Genomic DNA, 20,493 nt, shown 5'->3' with positions numbered 1-20,493 from the left:
GAGTATCCAGGCCAGATCGCTGGGGTAGGAGTGGATGGGGGTCCTCAGACCTCAAACAAGGTGGGGGAGTGCTAGCGACGGCTCTGAGCCGTCAATAGCACCTGAGTGTGAAAACTTGTGACAACTCAGAGCCGTCGTTAGCACTCAAAGGGTTAAAATTGCATGCTCTATCTGAATCATGAAAGAAAAAAAATGGGTTTAGTATCCCTTTAATGTGCTCTCCAGAGCATGGGTAGAGAGCTAATGTAAGTATTAAACCATAAAAAAAAATAAAGTAAACAAATTAAAATTGATGATTTTTTGTCAGTATTTGCACATTTTCTTTATTTTTGTTGGTGCATTCATTCAGATTTTTGTTTCGTTAAAACAAAACGAAAATCCGATTTTCATGACGAATGCACATTAATCCTAAAATAAATGTACATCTCTACTTGTTACTACCATAAGTGTACACAGTTTACAACATCAACGGGAAACTAGGCCTAGAGGTCTTTCATGGTTCTATAATGTCATTTATTTGCTAGGTCAACTGCTTAATTATTTATTCTATGCTTTTATACACATGCATGGCAGAGATCTTGTCCATTTAAAGACAGAAAGGGGTAAAATCATGCAAATGTAAATTCAATTTTTAGAGAGAAACTGTAGTTTTCTAATAACATAAAATATATAAGCAGTGTCATTATGATGCGTCACTCACTATAGCAATTGTATTTTGAACCAATCAATTTTGTGGCCATCACAGTTTATTTTAATAACTGTAATTTTTGCCTGGAAAAGGAACCCATGAATTGCATCAGTACCACTTGTTTGAAATTAGAGGAAAATCTAAGATACTGATGTTGATATCTAAAGTATGTTATAAAATATGTAAAATATGTGTTCCCGCTCTACCAAAAAGAATTACAAAACTGTACTAGTAAAATACAGCAATATTTTTAATGACATAACTATCAAAATATATTGATTCAAACTCACTATCTTTATCAACAACTATAACTGAAATTATCCAACAAAAGCACCCTATATATTAATATTTACATCACTAGAGGAATAATCTTTTAAAAACACATCAGTTATTTAATTAGTAACACTTTCTTATATATATTTAGACTCACACCATGGCTGTCAAACATATGTGTAATTGTATTCATGCAGGCACAAGTATAAATATTTTTACAGATGTACTTGTGTGTATATATATATATATATATATGTGTGTATATATATATATATATATATATATATATATATATATATATATATATATAAATAAACTTTTCATTCATTTATATTGATGTCTACAATAAAAAAAAATAATTACAAAAATATGGATTAATAATGTATGTTTTATACCATATGATTGACAACAGATTTACTTTTGTTGAAGTGTTCGAATGAAACATCTGTATTGCCACATCTAATATAAATTGTATAGATTTGTGTCTACAATAACATCTATTATATAATTTGGTTGTGAAAAGATTACATTTGAATTAATTCTTTTTGAAAAGTCACATATTTAATAAATATTGGTAGATATAACATTTCTCTGTATTTTTTAGTGCTGGAACATATATTTGGAAATACCATTTTAACAACATAATTGCTGGGTTCCTTAGTTCGGTGCATAGCATAAAATAATATAGAGAGGTGATCCTGTGTTTATATTTAGATCATTTAATATGCCCTTTATTAAATATGTAAGACTTGCATCCTCTTTTTAATGACCTAATAAATCCAACATTTTTCTTTCTGACACATAGCCAAAATGGTAAGCCTCCGTTATGAAAATAAAAAAATAATTGTCTTGGACACAATTCCACTTCTCTAAGGTACACAATTTTAGGAAACCTTGACCTTTTGTGAGGGAAAATTGGGATAGTCTGGTCTTTCCTTCCTGCAAGCAGTGAGACTTTTTCCTTAAAGTGATTGTAAATTTTAACGATACGCTCAACAATGTTTGTAATAAAAATGTAATTGAAGGGCACTTTCATTGATTAAAATCATTGCAGACGCTGAAATATATTAATAATCACCCTTTCAGTTTCTTATACATTCCGCAGTTCCTTCTCCCACAATGCATAATCTATTTCAGTGTAAAATGACGAATCACGCTGTAGCCAATAGTAACGCGCCCCCTTTGGCGTGTTACTATTGTATCGTTAAACTTTACAATCACTTTAAGATGGGGCCCTGGTCTGAGTCCTAATTCTAACCTTTATTAGTTTTATTTTAAAGGTTTTTAGGAGTAAACTATATATTTCATGTATTCGTTTTCTAGACAATATGTAATTTAGAGGGATAGTAAACACCTTGAGGTTTTATATAAAATGTTTAGCTATGCAGAATTAAACGTTGCAATATAATTTCATTATTTTGCTCCCTTTTGTGTAATTTCCAATAGCTTGGAAAACTGTGTTTTCATAATTCTTACAATTTTTTTTTTTTTTTTTTTTTTATATTATTTTTTATTGAGGTTTTTTTTGCCAAAACAAACATTTGGTAATTGCCAATATACAATAAAAAGAAAAACATTAGAGTATTACATAGTAAGCTGCAAACATATGACAGACAGGTAAACCAAATGATTAAATGACAATTACTTTCTCATAATAAACAGTAGACATAAATAGAACATAGAGTAGGTGGACATAAATTGGAGCGGGCCACTCATGGACCCTCATTGAAAAACCTCATTTTTTATATGAGAATGGTCATATGAATAGTCTGAATTGTTGAGAGTAATCTATACTTTTATTTCTTTACCTTATTTGAACAATACTCACATTGGATGGCCAGTTAGTCACCTATAGACCCACTGAGCCAAAAGCATTTGGAAAATATACCTTTATAGTTAAATGCATCCAGAAAGACCAACCACAGAGTAGCTAGAAAAGGAAGAGAAGAAAAAAAAAAAAAAAAAAAAAAGGGGGGCGAAAAGGGTGGTGGGGATATGGGTGGGCAGGGGAGGAGGGGAGGGAGAGGAATTAGTTGGACCATGGGGCCTACAGCAACTGCTCCCTGTGACTGCCCTGGAACAGGGTCAGTATAAGTGCTTCCATATATCCCAGATTTCCGAATGTAAAAGGACTTTGTTGCGTTGGGTAAAGATCGGACTCTCCATGATTTCCAAATAGGACATGGTTTTGACTACTTCTCCCCATGTAGGTGGTGTTTGCTGTCTCCAAAGTCTTGCTATAGCTAGCTTGGCTGAGATAAGTATATAGACTGAGAGTAAGGCCTTTGGGAGTGAGGCTGTGTCTAAGTTTAAGTGCAATAGGGCTGTTTGCGGGGAGTTGTGTAAGCAGGGAATTAGGTTTCTACATTTGTGTGAGACAACTTGCCAAAAGGAGGCCAATTGCGGACATTCCCACCAAATATGGGCCGGCGAACCCACCATCCCACACTGCCTCCAGCACAATGGAGAGTTGGTCTGAGAAATTTTGTATAATCTCAGTGGGGTGAGATGCCACTGTGTACAGATTTTAAGATATAACTCTAGTAGAGTTACGCAGTGAAGTGCCTGTTTGGTTAGGGCCACCGCTTGGACCCATTCGTCTTGTTCCGTTCGAAAATGAAAGGCCTTTTCCCAGGCCAATGTGTAAGCTGACCTGTAGAAAAGGGGGGAATTCATCAAGTCTTTGTAGGAGATTGATAGCGACCTAGGTATCCTCACGTTGCTACTCCATCTTTTTTCCCACATAGTGGGTGCTCTGGGAGTTTGGTTTAGAAATCCCCAGGACTTTAATAGACTTCTAAGCCTCCAGAACTCAAATAGGAGAAGTTGGGGCGGGTTATAGTTATTGGTAAATTGTGTGGTCGTGATAAATTGGCCGTTGGGAAACAGGTCTGCCATACAGTGGATTCCGTGCTCCTGCCACAGATGGGGGTGGGAGTCTCTGAGGGCCGCTAGCAGGCCCGTTAAAGAGTGAACGGGAGAAGGATGTGGGGCTATCTGAGGGAGTGAGCGTAATCTATCCCATAACCGGAGGGCATGAGAGATTATTGTGTTCTGGATTTTGTAACGCGACCTGACATGCTTGGGCAACCAAATCAGGTCATTTAGGGTAAGAGGACTAGGGAGCATTGCTTGCTCTAGCATTTGCCATTTGTTTTTGCCGTCAGTGATCTTCCATGCTAGGACTTGAGAGAGCCTTGAAGCTTCATGGTAATATGATATGTTAGGGGCGCCCGCGCCCCCACACAAGAGTGGTTGCTGGAGTATTCTAGTAGCAACCCTAGGGCGCTTATTTATCCATATATACTTATTGCAAATTTGCTGAAATTTGCCAATCAAAAATTTAGGAACAGGGATAGGGAGTGACCGGAACAGGTATGTGAGCTTGGGAAGCAGGAGCATCTTGAATGCAGCAATACGTCCCAACCAGGAAATACACGGAACACTCCACCTATCAGTGCAGGATTGAAACTGCTGGAGGAGAGGATAAAAATTAGACTCTATTATGGTGGGGATGTTCCAAGAGAGGTAAACTCCGAGATGTTTGATCCTCTGCTGGGACCAATTGAATGGATACCGTTGCTGAAGTTTTGTAAGATCAGTGCTTGACACGTTAATGGAATATGCCTCCGTCTTGTTGAAGTTGAGCTTGTAGTAACTAATCTGTCCAAACTTATCCAGCAACTTAAAAAGGGCGGGGAGGGAGTGGAGAGGATCGCTTAGGAATATGGTTAGGTCATCCGCGAATAAGGCGGTTTTTTGCAAGGTGCCCTCTAGTTCTACTCCCCGGACGTCAGGACTACTTCTGATCGCCTCAGCCAGCGGTTCCATAACTAGGGCGAAGAGCAGTGGGGAGAGGGGACAGCCTTGGCGCGTCCCATTGGTGATCGGAAAGGTCGGGGAACGGAATCCCAGACCTCTAACCGAGGCCGATGGGGCCGAGTAAAGAGCTCTAACACAAGAGCTAAATCCCTGAGGGAAGCCAAACTTATTAAGGACCTCAAATAGGTATGTCCAGTTAACCCTATCAAAAGCCTTTTCGGCATCTAAGGCTAAGGTCGTACAGGAGAGATTACGCTGCTTGGCTTCGAAGTATATATTGAGGATCCGGCGGGTATTATCTGGCCCTTCCCGGCCTGGGGTGAAGCCTACTTGGTCGCCGTCCAGCAATGACGAGAGAACTTTATTTAATCTAAAGGACAGAAGTTTCGCCATGAGCTTCACGTCAACATTGATCAGCGAAATGGGGCGGAAGTGTTCGCATACGTTAGGGGCTTTACCCGGTTTCGGGATGGTCACTATGGTCGCATCTAAAAGCTCAGATGGTAGGGAGCCGGAATGTCTGGCCAAGGAGCAGACTCTATTAAGAAGTGGCGATAGCTGGAGTCTAAATATTTTATAGAACGGAACTCCAAAACCGTCAGGACCCGGAGCTTTGTGGGATTTTAGAGTTTTAATGGCATGCAAGACTTCTTTAATGCTAAATGGAGCATCAAGCAGATCTCTCTGATCTGCCGTCAAGGTCGGCAAAGATATGGTGTCTAGAAAGTCCTGAATAGACTGTGTAGTCGGGACACATTGGGTGGGGGAACTCGCCAGGTTATATAATGTAGAGTAATAAGAGGCAAAAGCTTTCCCTATGTCTGCCGGAAGCCGGACATTTCCCTGAGGTGTTTTGATATAAGGGATGCGGGCTTCTGCCGTCTTTTGTTTGAGTTTATTGGCCAGTAGCCTATCTGCTTTGTTTCCCTTGGCATAAAATGTTTGCTTGAATTTCTGAACCTGAGACTGTTGCCTTTTTAATTCTAGGGCTGCGATTTTTGTCTTAGTGGTTTCAATTTGGGTGAGAATTTGCGGGTCCAATGATGCTACATGTAAGGTGTTTAGGTACCTCAGAGAGACCTGGAGTTGGGCGAGCGAGCTACCCAGTCGTTTCTTATACTCCGAATTCAGTTTAATGAATACTCCTCTAAGAAAGGCCTTGAGGGTGCTCCACAAACAGAAGTCGTTAACTGCACCATTATCGTTTATGTTTAGAAACTCAGAAATCTCTTTCTGGATCAATGCAACCTGGTCTGGACTAGAAAGGAGGTGTTCCGGAAGCGTCCAGGAAGATCTAAAGGGAGTATTATTTGGGTTATTTAAAATGAGCTGAACTGAGGAGTGGTCAGACCATGTACACTCAGGCATAAGCACCGATTGAACCGAGTCCAAAAGTCTTGGTTCACAGAAAAAGTAATCGATCCTGGTGTAGGTATTGTGTACTTTGGAGTAATAGGAGTAGTCCCTTGAGGAAGGATGGTGGGAGCGCCAGATGTCGAACAAATTATTTTGGGCCAAGAGGTTATTGAAATGTTTTGCTGTCCTAATGGCTTGTTTGTCGCAGGGTTTAAGTTTAGGAGAGCGCCTATCTAGTGTTGTATCTAGAAGCATATTGAAATCCCCTGCCAGTAGTAGATTTTGGGTTTTATGAGAGGCCAGCAATCTTAAAAACTTCCTAAAGGCCCTTATTTGACCGGAGTTTGGACCATAGTAATTGGCAAGAGTGTATGGAGTGTCGTCTAACCTGCAAGTCAGTATCAGGAATCTACCCTTTGGGTCTCTGAAGGATTCAACTTTCTCGAAGAGAACGGATTTATGTATTAGAATAGCTACACCTCTCGATTTCCCCGGGTATGAGGCTGTCTCCACTACCGGATATTGTTTACATTTAAAGGGTGTAGGGGTTCCATCTGCCCAATGGGTCTCCTGGAGAAAGGCTATTTTAGTTTTGGTGCGAGTTAAATAACTAATTAATCTACTTCTCTTGCTAGGGGTATTTAGCCCTCTAGTGTTAAGTGAGGTACAAACAAGGGACATGTTAAGGTGATGCTGAGGAGAGGTGGGGAGCGGAAAATCAGAGGGGAAAAAAAAAAAAAAAAAAAGAAAAAAGAAAAAGGAAAAGGAGAAGAGCAGGGGAAAATAAAGGTAGCACTAAGAAGGGAAAGAATGAAAGAGAAGTGCAAGAGCGAGAAGACAAAGAAGGTTGGTTGTTCCTAGACTTCTAAAAGAGTACAAAAAGATGTAGCATTCAGTCAGATTTATGGTTGTACAGGTAAATTGGAGAATAGGTATTGCGGTATAGTCAAGAGAAACCGCGTTAATCGTCTTCCCTAATAGGGGAAGCACATTTAAATGGGGGGATTAAGGGGGCTTGGATTTGTGGGGGGGGGGGAGGTTGTTAAGAGCTTTTAAATGGAATACTGTTAACAGCGGGTCACGTAATCGGGGGGTGACTGCCGCTCTAGAGTTTATCAGTAGCTTGCTAGGGAGTGATGAGTAGGCGAAAGATAAAATAAAATAACGGCCTTATAGCCTGTCAAATGAAGAGGTGGTATGACAAATAGAGTAATGAGACAGTGACAATAGAAAACTTTCAATGTGCTTACAAGTAAACAGTGATTCAATACATAAAACAGCAACCAGAACAACAAACAACTCGTAACTACAGTATTATAACAATCAATCAGGTATGCATCTTGGTGTAGACCACATAGGATAAATTAAGGAGTCAAGACTGTGGTGTCCTGATGTGGGCAGTGGACTCAGCTGATGTTCAATTCCAGGTGCGTGGCCTACCAGTCTTGCTACTGCGAGTTTGTAGTGGGCAACAGAAATTTAGAACCACGGTAGAGTGCTCTGATGAATAAGGTGAAGTGTTCTGTTGACAACTAAATGTTCAGGACTCTATGTGAACAGGTGTGCTATATGGGTTATTCAGGTGTTGTATGCGCAGGGGATATTTTTCTAATGTGTCTGCCTAAACCTCGGTGCTAATGTGTACAGGGAGTGTGCTACAGCCGGGCCCTCGCCGAGCACATGATACCTATAAATTAGTGTGATCCTGGGTGGGGGCAGTAAGTGTTGAGAAATAGGTTTGTGGGTGCTTAACTGTAAATTGTGGTAGAGATGAAACCTGAATATCTCAGAAACATAGCAATGATGACTATTTAACAAACAATAAGGTCTCTGTACAGATATGCAAACAATGGTCACAATGATATGGGTACTGTATATTGCAGATGAACATAATAAAAGAAAAAATACTTATCGTCCATAGTTCCTCGAGATCTGCAAGCCAGAAGCAAGAGTCCAAGTAGTGCAAGATCACCTGTATTCAACTTATATTAAAAGAGGAGAAAAAAAAGAAAGTAACTTCACAGAACCAGTGTTCAGAAAGAACAAACTACAGCTTAGGGTCTGAGACGCATTCCCTAAGGAGCTGGCGATCCAGATCTGTGTCTCTGTGTGAGGATTGGCCACTCCTGACCTTCACGGTGTTTTTGAGGGCCAAACCTTCTTGTTGAAGGGGTAGTCCAGTCTCCAGCACTGGAGACATCTGATTTGCTCCGTTGATCCTCAGGGGCGGGGGGACCCGCCCATTCTGCTGCTGTGACTCTCAGTTGGGTTTGGCTGGTTTGTGGTTTTTCCTTTTGAGAAGGGTATAGATTCCACAGCTTGAGTAGTTCGTACCCTCTGCTAGGGGTCTGTATGGTAAACATCTGGTTGTTCCGGAAGATGAGTAGCTTTATGGGGTAGCCCCACCTGTACCTGACCTCATTTTTCCTTAAAATGGATGTAACTTCTGTGAAGGTTTTTCTCTTTTGTAATGTCCTTGCAGAAAGGTCTGGAAAAATTTGTAGCTTTTTAAATTTATCTGGGAGGGAAGGTTTCTGGAAGTGAGCCCTTTGGATTCTCTCTTTATAAGTGAAGTAGTGCAGCCGGACTATTGTGTCTCTAGGTAGGTCATCTGAGAGACCTTTGGGCTTAAGAGAACGGTGTGCACGATCCATCAGGGCCTCAGCCTCCGTGGCGGGAGGCGCTAGTGCAAGAAATAGTTCCTTTAGATATGATTGCAGTTCTCCAGCAGAGACAGACTCGGGGATACCTCGGATCCTGAGGTTGTTCCTCCGAGATCTATCCTCCAGGTCCGCTATCTTATCGTCGACAACATCTAGGTAGTCTGCGAGTCGTTGTGTGTAAGATTGTAGGTTAGAATGCTCCACAGCGGCATCCTCCTGCTTTCTTTCCAAAGTGTCCATTCTTTCATTTGTTGAAGAGATCTCTTTTTTAAGCTCAGCGGTAGAGGCCACCAATTGGGTAGTGAATGAAGCATGATGCTTGTCCAGGAGGGATTTGAGGGAATCCATAATGAATGAGGGAGTGACAGCCTCGGATGAGGCTTGTTGAATGTTCTGAAAGGCCGCCAATGCGAGATCCGAGTTGTCAGACCCAGGGGAGTCTGGTGGTTCTATATCACTCTGTGCTAGCCCTCCCGGTGGCCCAAAGTGGTCCATCACAGTTTTTTTGGGTAAGAAAGGTTGTTTGTTTTTTTTCCCCCTGGCTGATTGTGACATGTTGGGAGGAAAATAGGCTGGATCCGTAACTGGAGGGGTCTTTGAGAGGCTAGAGGTCAGGTATGGTAAGGCGGACCTACTCAGTGATAAGGAAAGGTCACTATGTGGTAGACAGGCTTAAGTGGCCTAGAAGTGCTTATGCCATGTTAAGCGAGTGTAAGTTCAAGGGAAAATGAGAATGTCACTGGCGTGGGATAGCCTGGTTGTGTGTGAGGTAGATTTAGGGCACTCTCCTTAGGGAAATTGCCACCTCTGGGCCAGGCCGGAAAAGGGGTGAGGGGTATGACCTACTGCAACAGAATGCAGCAGGAAAGGGGACAGGAGAGTGCACTCCAACTATGACACAAGGGCGAGATGTATTGCAGCTTTTAAACTGCTGTGGATGGTGCAGCACAGTCCTACTTTGTGAGAGAACCTTGTTATGTTTATTGGGTATGCATAGTGATTCCACCTAGGGCTTGAGGGAGCAGTTACAGTGCAGATCTAGGGGCCCACACGTTGCTGGGGGTAAACAACTTATTGTCCAATAAAGTCACTGTCTTCTTCAAGGTAGGTATTGATAATGAAGAAGCAGAGAATAACTGCTGCACAGAAAGTATACAGGCCCCTGTGTAGAGAAGTTCCACGTGGCAAGCAACAAGTGAGTAGGCGACAGGCAAGCTAATTACAGTTATGCCTGTCTTAGTAGGTAATAGCCCCCACTTAGGTATAGCCCTTTATGGTGCCTGTGCTGAGGTTTCTGCAGGCACACTATGCAGTGCTTTGAGGGAGGCCGTGCTGACAGGTTGCTGTGCTGATTTGGGAAGAAGTTGAAGATGGCGTTTTCGCGCCACTATGTGGGGAGAGAATAGCGTTATTAGCTGGCACCCGGCCAGTGAGTTGGTGCCGGTTAAGTAAACCCCAATCTGTCTCAGAATACCCCTAAGCTAGGGTGTTTGTGGGTAAAGTTAATTTTGGGTAGGCAATATTATCTCCTGCAGACCAGGCTGCAAGTACTTACGGGGAGACGCTCAGCAGGATTCCACGTGGGAGCTGCTCGGATGTGGAGCCGTAGTTGTGCCGTGTCACAGGCGGCTACCTGAAATGGTGAGGGAAAGCAGGCTCCGGAGCAGGTATTAGGCTCCCCGTATTTATCGCACTAGTCCGGTTCAGCTGCCGTGGGGTATATAGTGGTGCGGGGGTCTCACTGCGACACAGCTCCTCCTTTGTCAGATGTGGAGGGTCCTTCAAGCCTCCGGTGCCGCTGGGCCTGAAGCCCCTGCAATCGCGGTTGTGCTACCCAGTGAGTTTTTAGATGTTGTGCCGTTGGAGGTACAGGCACAGGGTTTAGGATAAGTGACCAAGGGTAAGGTGAATCGTCCGACCGCAGAAGCGGTGCTGGTAACTCTGTGTCTCCCACCGGCAACAAGCAAGGTTCTTCAAACGGTGTTTCTATGATCCAGCAGTGGTTATGGGAACACAAGTTGGGGAAAGTAGCTTGATTTTAAGGGAATTTGCTAAAAAAATTACGTTTTCTAGCTAACTGAAACTCAGAGCTCTAACTAGATGCGACCGGCCAAGATGGTGGTTGGCTCCGCCCCCAATTCTTACAATTTTAAATGCTCTAACTTTAGCTAACAACTGCAAATCAATATTGTCTGCAGTCTCATGCCAGGATACCATCCTGCAGATAGGCTTCTTCAAATAAGACAAGTGCATGATGTTTGGAAATTGAAAAAAAAAAACAACAGAAAACAAGATTATAATTTGTTTTAAAAAAAAAACATTAATACATGACTGATATGTTATTCTATAGCAACACACAGAAATGTCTTGTAGTTACAAGGTGTTTACTGTCCCTTTAAAAGGTTATTGAAAATCTTTTCTCCTTAACAGGGATAGCTCAGATTACAGAATGGGCGCAGGCTGAGTGATTTCCTCTGTACCATTCAGGAACTGCACTAAATTCTGATTAAGATTTCCTGCCATTGCTCCTGTTTTATTGCTCTAGCTTGCAGTGAAATACAATAGGACAGGATCTGTCAGCAGATACTCCATATCACTTGATCCCTAACCCCAGCATGTTTGCACAGGGCTATGAAATGAAGACTAGGGCAGTTTACAGGAGGTACCCAAGATGTTTTTCCTTCTGCATCTGACAGCAAAAGAGTTCAGCGATACAAATCTTAGAAACAATAATAAATATGTTGTCATCATAAAAAATTAAATTGGTGTTTAATGTTAATGTGTTCTGTGGCAGTTTTATTTAGGTCATTTTTTTTTTATTTTATTATAGTTCTGGCAGGAAAAAAGTTATCTTTATATAGCTAACTGATTTTCTAACTGGAGAGTAAAAATATTAGCTCCATTGTGCTTTAACATCACTCTAGCGCCAGTAGAGGACATATTCAACAGAGGGACCTGGTGTCTTTTTTTGGGGGGGGGGGGGGCTCCCTAAGGTAATTCAGTAGTAAGCAATAGTAATAATATACATGTTGTTCTGTGTAATGATTTTGAGTAAAAATAGTTGGGTCCTGGTGCCACCGCAACTGTTGCACCAATGGGAGTCCCATCCCTGTCTAATGCGATCAATATGCGCATATATTTTAGAAATTATATTACAACTCCAATATTTTATCGCTCAAACAAAAGTCTAGGGTTTGTTGACATCTGTTTATCAGAGAGCATGTGTGCGCTAAAGCTCTCACATAATAGTATTAAAGGGAAGTGCACAGTAACATTTATTTTAAATATTTCTTGATTGCTAAGCCGAAGATACACTAAGCCTATAGTGCACAAGAAGGGCAGTTCCTCATTTAGTTCTGTGCCATACTATTAATAATAATAATAATAATCTCTTCTTTGTATATATTAATAATAATAGTTTACTACATTTTTACAGTGGTATTTTGGATTGGACTTAATGGGACAGTCTACTCAAGAATTTTTATTGTTTAAAAAGATAGATAATCCCTTTATTACTTATTCCCCAATTTAGCATAACCAACACAGTTATATTAATATACTTTTTACCTCTGTGATTACCTTGTATCTAAGCTTCTGCAGGCTGACCCCTTATTTCAGTTCTTTTGACAGACTTGCATATTAACCAATCAGTTCTGACTCCTCGGGAGTGAGCACAATGTTATCTATATGAGTCACATGAACTAGCACTGTCTAACTGTCAAAAAACTGTCAAAATGCACTAAGCTAAGAGGAAGCCTTCAAGGGCTTAGGCATTAGCATATGAGCTTACCTAGGTTTCACTTTCAAAAAAGAATACAAAGAGAACAAAGGAAATTTGATGATAAAACTAAATTGGAAAGTTGTTTAAAATTGTTTGCCCTATCTGAATCATGAAAGTTTAATTTTGACTAGACTGTCCCTTTAACTCTTGTAATACATGTAAAATGAGCGCGTTAATAGTGCTTCCTGCATTATCCGTTCAAAGTACAGAGCAGTAAAAAAAGTTTCGGCCATGTTAAGATGCTTTGGTTAAAATATTTAACCATCCACTTGTAATACCAGATCCCACAAAAGATAAAGAAACTTGCGCTAACAAATATGATCTAAGCAATAATGGCTACCTACAAGGGTTAGCTGCATTTTGGCGCATTCATTGCATGTGATCTGTACCCAGTTTATTGCGGATAGGGTTGTATAATGAGAGAGCAGTGGGAGAGTGATAAGAGGGTTACGTTTGACTTTAAAAAAAAAAAAAATATGTATTAAAATAGGTGACAATGCTTTAAATAGCAGGAAGATTGCAAAGGAGTTATTTTCTGCTAGCGCCAAAATGTGCTTTTAATCCCTTCACTATCAGGACTTTCAGAGAAACACTTGTCCAAAATACTGGAGAATGTTTAGCATTTTTGCTATCACACCATTTAAACAGAAATAGAGCCTTATTTTTTTTATTTATTTAACTGTAAAAACTATATATATATATATATATATATAGACAGCCCAAGGTATTGATCTAGGTCTATTTTGGTATATTTCATGCCACCATTTCACCGCCAAATGCATTAAAAAACAAATTGTGAATTTTTTCACAAACTTTGGGTTTCCCACTGAAATTATTTACATATTGCTTGTGCAATCATGGTGCAAATGGTTGTAAAAGTTTCTCTGGGATCCCCTTTGTAAAGAAATAGCAGACATACTGTATATGGCATTGCCATTGCTTTTTGGTATTTAGAAGGCCACTAATTGCAGCTGCGCACTACACTTCTGTTATTAACGGCAGTGAAGAGGTTAATTAGGTAGCTTAAAAGGTTAAATTTAGCTTTAGTGTAGAGATTACCCTCTCATCTGACACTTTCCAACTCATGATCCCTACCTGATCCCTCCCTCCCAAACAGATCTCTGCTCTCCCTCACCCACCACTGGTCACCCCCATCTTAGGTACTGGCAGACAGTCTGCAGTATGAAAATTTAAGGCATGTTTATAAAATATATATATATATATATATATCTTTTTAAAAAAAAATATTTTATGCAGTTTAAGATCCCCCAAACAACTCTCTAAACCTCCCCCCTCTAACTACTAGCTGCCATCTTAGGTACTGGCAGCTGTCTGCCAGTACCTGTAAACCGTTTATTTTTTTTAAATATTATTATATTTTTTTAATTTTTTTTTAACATCATCCTTAGGGCCCCCCACACCCCCATATCCCCTTTTCTGTATTGTAGTTGCCCCATCCCTCCCTGTACCTTTGTTTTTTTTTCTGTAGCGTAGGGCCCTCCCACTCTTTCCCCTTCCCTCCCCCCCTCCGCTGCTGAGCCTCCCACCCACTTACCGCCCACACCTACCATCGGCACCGGCAGAAGAAAGTTACAGACGGTGACACACACAGTGTCACCGTCTGTAACGATGAGGCATCTGTCCTCATATGGAACCGGAGCACTGATTGCGTTCTGACTCCATATGCGGCAGATGCCTGGAGCTTCAGGAACTCCAGCTCTCGGCTGTAACTTAACAGCCGAGACTGCTGGAGCTTCCTTAAAGGGACAGTCTACACCAGAATTTTTATTGTTTTAAAAGATAGATAATCCCTTTATTACCCATTTCCCAGTTTTGCATAACCAACACAGTTATAATAATATACTTTTAACCTCTGTGATTATCTTGTATCTAAGCCTCTGCAAACTGCCCCTTTTTTCAGTTCTTTTGTCTAGACAATCAGTGCCTGCTCCCAGATTACTTCACGTGCACGAGCACAGTGTTATCTATATGAAATATGTGAACTAACACCCTCTAGTGGTGAAAAACTGTTAAAATGCAATCTGAAAGAGGTGGGCTTCAAGGTCTAAAAAATTAGCATATGAACCTCCTAGGTTAAGCTTTCAACTAAGAATACCAAGAGAACAAAGCAAAATTGGTGATAAAAGTAAATTGGAAAATTGTTTAAAATTACTTTCCCTATCTGATTTATGAAAGTTTATTTTGGCCTAGACTGTCCCTTTAAGCTAAGACGTTTATATACGCCTTGCAGTACAATAGGCTAGATTACAAGTAGCATGGTAACTGTTGTGCACGTATTACAGGTTGGAAGTAACCGCATTCGCTTGAGCGCAATTTAATTTAAAGCGCGTCTGGATAGCATGACTTCAGAGCTGAGGTCAACTGTTAAGTGAGACAAAAAAGTTGCACAAAACACATCAAAATCATATTTAAAAGTACATTTACACTCATAATAACACTGTCTGATAAAAATTATTTAAAAAAATGCATTAAAAAGTTATAAGAGCTTAAAGATATGAGGTCTCGAGTTTGCAGGTGGAAAAAAAGGCATGCAAAGTACTTTAACATAGAAATACATATACTGTATATATGTCTACATATGTATATTTATGTATTTATATATGTATATCATATGTATTGATATATTTACATGTGTTTTTGTATTTTCAGACATATATACACATATAAACATATAAATACATATGTATACATAAACATATTTATAAGTGCATTCAAACCCTTTGCTGTCATGTAGCTGAAAACATGTAAAAGCATATTTATTCAATATTTATTTTTTAATAAAGGGTTTAACTAAGTATTTCCTGTAGATATATCACATTCCAATGTTCTTCACATAAGGGAATATGTTCTTAGTATTTATAAATAGATATTCCTTTATATATCTGTATATACATATATATATATATGCAAAGTAAATATATATATATATATATATATATATATAGATAGATAGATAGATAGATAGATAGATAGATATTTTACTTAAAACCATCATATACATAAAAATATGTATATATGTATAAATAGAACATATTCTGCAATGTGAAGAACATTGGAATGTGAACTATTAAGATTTCATGTCAGGTTAGCGCACTTGCGCTCCATTGAAGTCTATAGGGGAATACGTTAATGTGGTCTGGATATTCGAAGTTTGGCTTTGTGCAGTGTTGGGTTAGCACTCGTGAGATAACTTTTTACTTTCAACTTGTAATACGCGAGCAAAAGGCCTCCTTCTAGCGGAGTTAACGCGTGAGTGGCAGTGATATATAGCGCTCCACTCGTAATCTAGCCCTAAATGTGTAATCATTGCGGTGAGGTACAGTGGCCGTATTGTAACCAACCAATGTCAACATGATGAAGCTTTTAAAAATGGGGCCCAACTATATTGTAAAATAATAGTTTCTAATATGCACTGTTGTGTATTTTAAATATCGCTTATGTCTCAAAATAATTTAAGCTGTACATTGTAGGTTAGATATGGAAATAGATGCTTCTCTGAGAGCTTTGGTAGAAAAGGGGCTAATGAAATGTTCTGTTTTATATTGTATACAATAATTTAATAAGTGAAAATCTCAGTTCAATATCATTTTTCATTTTTCTCTGATCTCGGTTTACTACATATCCGTGTGCAAATAAATGCGTAAAATAAAAGTTGATGTTGATGTGAAAACCAATTTCAAACAATCAATAAATGTTAGTTGATGTTTTGTCTTGAAGAACTCTGCATGCAGCGGAAAAGGTCATAAGTTTTTAAAATGTAATACCTACATGCAAATAAAACAAAGACTTTAAAGTGACAGTAAAGTCAAAATTAAAAAAATTCATGGTTCCGATAGAACATGCAATTTTAAACAACTTTATCATTTACTTCTGTTATCTAATTTGCTTTGTTTCCCTTGGTATCCTTTGTTGAAAAGCATACCTAGATAGGCTTAGGAGCAACAATGTACTACTGGGTTCTAACTGCTTATTGGTGGAAGCACATTTATACCTCTTCATTGTCTCATCTAATATGTTCCACTAGCTCCCAGTAGTGCATTGCTGCTCCTTCAACAAAGGATACCAAGAAAATGAAGCAAATTTGATAATAGGCGTAAAATGGAAAGTTTTTAAATTGTATGTTCTATCTAAATCATGAAAGAAAAGAAAATGTGGGTTTAAAATCCATTTAAAAGGTGATGAGGAAAATTTTGCAACAAAAAGTTTTTTTTTTTCCATGACATCCCAGTGTAGTTCTAAGTATGGTATATTAGCAAGGCCTTGTAAAGAGGGACAGAAGATCTTATATGTGCCTAGTGCAGCTTTAGTTTTGCAATAATATGTTATAGATAGACTTAAAATAGGAGTTCAGGATAGGAAAATACTAGAGGGGGTAATTAACATCAACATAGTAATAAGCAGTTATGTTGTGTTTGGGGGCAGCAGAGCATAATATAATGAATGTTCATTTGGTTGCATCTTGCCAACCGCCCAATTACAGATGAGTTACAGACTTTTTCATATTGCACTGTAACACAGAATGACAGCGGCAATAGTAGGGTTAAAGGGACATAAAACAAGTTGGGATAGAGACAAAATATAATAATATGTACTTTAATTACTTTACCTGCAGTGCCTCTCCATTAACCCTTTATTTTTAGTTTCAGAACTCCCCCCACACAATTCCTTCTATGGCTGTATCTATATCTATTGTTGTTTTGGTAGAATGCAAAAGTGAACAGGGATTATCTGCTGGAGCATGCCTAGAAAGCTGTGAACTCGATTGAAATACAATGCCTGTGTCTAAACACTGATAAGAGGGGAGGAGTTGGCTGTTCCAGGCAGCTAAGCTATGTAATTAATTTTGCTTATTTATTTAAATGATTTTAAAATACTTGCCAGCAATTTTTAAACAATTTTTTTTATGCAAACTATTTTTAATGAATTAGCCCTTTTAGGATATGCACAGATCTCAACCGGTTGTATGTCCCTTTAAACTAATGAACACAGCATTGTTATTATGGGAGATGGAATGTAAGAAGAGGTTGGGAATATTGTCTCTTTGTAAACTGGAGACAGGCAAATTAGCCAGTCATAACACATAAGTGTATGCAAATCACACCGACCCTTGTAATCTGACACAAGTACTTGCAAATTATTTCACTCAACAACAAAGAGCCCTGAAGGGCAGTTCACTCATCTGTGCATGTTACAGGTCTGAATGAAAAAAATAGTAAACCAAGGCTATACTTATAAACATACTCAACTCCTAGACAAGCACCAAAGTATATTTGTAATTTAGCATTAATTCTGTGTGTTTAAAAAGTTAATGTAACAACCAATAAATAAATAGAATAAAATAAAACTTATTCTAAAATGTGAATGCGCTTCTTAAAACATCATCAGAATCTAAATATTCATAAAAGGGATACGAAACCCAAAAATGAAAAATGTTCTTTTGTGATTCAGACAGATCATACAATTTTTTTTAAAGTTTCCAATTTACTTCTATTTTCAAATTTGCTTTGTTCCCATGGTATTCTTCATTGAAGAGATATTTAGGTTGGTGCCCGGAACACTACATGGCAGGATACAGGGCTGCCATCTAGTGCTCTTGGAAATGTATAACATTCTTGCGAAACTGCCTCCATATAGTGCTCCAGAATCTTAGGGGTCGATTTATCAAGGGCCGAATGGCCCCTGATGCCGTTGTCTCCGCGCGAACCTTCAGGTTTTAAGATTCAGGTTTTAAGACCGCTGCTCCCCAACTTGTTCGCCTGCTCTGAGGCTGTGGACATCAATCTGCCCGATCTCATACAATCGGGTTGATTGACACCCCCTGCTAGCGGCCGATTGGCTGCGAATCTGCAGGGGGCGGCATTACTGATCATGTCGGAAAGACAGTTGATAAATCGGCCCCTTGGTGTCCTTTGTTGAAACATATCTTCCCTCCATCACAGCATACCAAGGTTGGCTCAAGAGTGTGCACATATATATCCTGAGCCTACCTCAGTATGCCCTCATCACTAACTGAATCATTTAACTTTAATTTTGACTTTATGTTCTTTTATCAAAATGAAGAAATTGTGTACTTTGTAGTTTCTGCGTAAATTGATATATTAGTGATTTCACATAGGAATGCAAAGAAAAACAAGCTAGAAATAAAGCTTACAAGCCACGACCACATAGAAAAAGTAAAAAAGATGGTGGTCACAGAAGCGACTTTAGACCAGAAACTAAAGTTAAAGCGACACTGTACGCAAATTTTTTCTTTTGTAATTCAGAAAGAGCATGCAATTTTAAGCAACTTTCTAATTTACTCCTATTATCAAATTTTCTTCGTTCTCTTGCTATAATTATTTGAAAAAGAAGGCATCTAAGCTTTTTTTTGTTTTCAGTACTCTGGACAGCACATTTTTATTGGTGGATGAATTTATCCATTAATCAGCAAGGACAACCCAGGTTGTTCACCAAAAATGGGCCGGCATCTAAACTTACATTCTTGCATTTCAAATAAAGATACCAAGAGAATGAAGAAAATTTGATAATAGGAGTAAATTAGAAAGTTGCTTAAAATTTCATGCTCAATCTGAATCACGAAAGAAAATTTTTGGGTACAGTGTCCCTTTAAGCATGTCTTGTAGGTTGTTTATCTAAGTAACGTGCTACAGAGTGAGCAATCTGTCTTTCAATGATACCAAATACACCAAACTTCACAGAAGCATTATGTCATTAGATAAGCAACAGCTCACTAGTTCTCTCGAACCTCTCTTCTCATCCATCACCTCCTTTTCCTGCCCTGACCAATCTATCTGCCACTATAATTCCACCCTTACATTGGTCCTTGACAATCTGGCCCCTCCTACTATAGCTCGGAAATCACACACTCACCCTCAGCCCTGGCATACTCCTCTGACACGGTACCTACGCAGATGTTCCCATACTGCTGAGCGGCACTGGAGAAAATCTTGGAGTTCTGCTGACTTTCTTCACTACAAGTTCATCTTAAACTACAACTACTCTGCCCTTAATCTTTATAAGCAACATTACTTCTCTATTCTTATCTCCACTCTTTCTTCAAACCCGAAATGTCTGTTCTCCACTTTCAACACTCTTCTCCGCCCACCCCCACCTCCTAATACAACTTCTCTGTCAGCTCAAGATTTTGGACAGCCACTTCAATAACAAAATTAATTTAATCAGAAACTAAATCAGCTCTCAACACACTTCCAGCCTCTCACCCCCTCAAAAACTTGCAATAAACCAAAACCCACATAGCCATATATTTAGCTCTTTCACCCCTGTTACTGAGGAAGAAGTTTCTGCACTTATACTGTGCTCTCACCTCGCTACCTGTCCCCTCAAACCCATCCCCTCACAGCTACTTCCCTCCCTCTCTTCTACCCTTACCCCTATACTCACACACATTTCCAACCTCTCCCTCAGCACTGGTATATTTCCCTCATCTCTAAAACATGCACTAGTCACACCTATCTTCAAAAAACCTTCTCTCGATCCAACCTCCCCATCTAACTACCGCCCTATTTCCCTACTCCCTCTTGCCTCAAAGCTTCATGAAAATCTAGTACATGCACGCCTATCCCATTTACTTACATTACAATCCCTCCTTGACCCACTTCAATCTGGATTTCGCCCCCATCACTTCACAGAGTCAGCGATTGTTAAAGTTACCAACGACCTACTTACAGCAAAATCCAAAGGCCACTTCTCTCTGCTTATCCTCCTTGATCTACTGCAACTCCGTCCTCTTTGGTCTCCCTAGCTGCCGCCTAGCTCCTTTACAATCCATAATGAATGCCTCTGCCAGGCTCATCTTACTTACACGTCGCTCTTCATCTGCTGCACCTCTCTGCCAGTCCCTTCACTGGCTTCCTCTTGCCTCCAGGATT

At 39.6% G+C, this 20,493-nt stretch overlaps 1 protein-coding gene across 1 annotated transcript in view; it reads left to right on the top strand.

Annotated features, from left to right (window-relative positions):
- LOC128645900 (vascular endothelial growth factor receptor kdr-like) overlaps nt 1–20,493 on the top strand; it is a 353,579-nt gene that overhangs the window by 117,019 nt on the left and 216,067 nt on the right. The gene's annotated exons all lie outside the window — the stretch shown is intronic.

The sequence above is a fragment of the Bombina bombina genome, chromosome 1, assembly GCF_027579735.1.
Source record: "Bombina bombina isolate aBomBom1 chromosome 1, aBomBom1.pri, whole genome shotgun sequence".
NCBI lineage: Eukaryota > Metazoa > Chordata > Amphibia > Anura > Bombinatoridae > Bombina > Bombina bombina.
The sequence above is the reverse complement of the archived record's forward strand: the minus strand, read 5'-3'. Positions and strand labels throughout refer to the sequence as shown.